Here is a 302-nt window from a genome sequence, read left to right on the forward strand (position 1 = left end):
TGAGAGACCCCACCGGGATCTGCCCGTAGGCTCTCCCTTTATTCAAATAAAGTTTTGGGGTTTTTTGGGTTTGGGTTTTTTTTTTTTTTTCCCTCTCTACAGGACTCCTCTGTCTCCTATTGGAACACTGACCTCTGTCAACAGCATTTTCCATACAAAGATGTCAGTCTGCTTTTGGCACAGCGGGGTTGAAAGGAAAAACCCAAGACTGTACTGGAGTTCCAGGGAGCTTTTATTGAGTTTCATCAACAAAAATCAGGATTTTATCATTCATCTTTTTTGCACGCGGAACTCATGACGCT

This window comes from Merops nubicus, unplaced genomic scaffold (genome assembly GCF_000691845.1).
Source record: "Merops nubicus isolate BGI_N331 unplaced genomic scaffold, ASM69184v1 scaffold5443, whole genome shotgun sequence".
Classification (NCBI taxonomy): domain Eukaryota; kingdom Metazoa; phylum Chordata; class Aves; order Coraciiformes; family Meropidae; genus Merops; species Merops nubicus.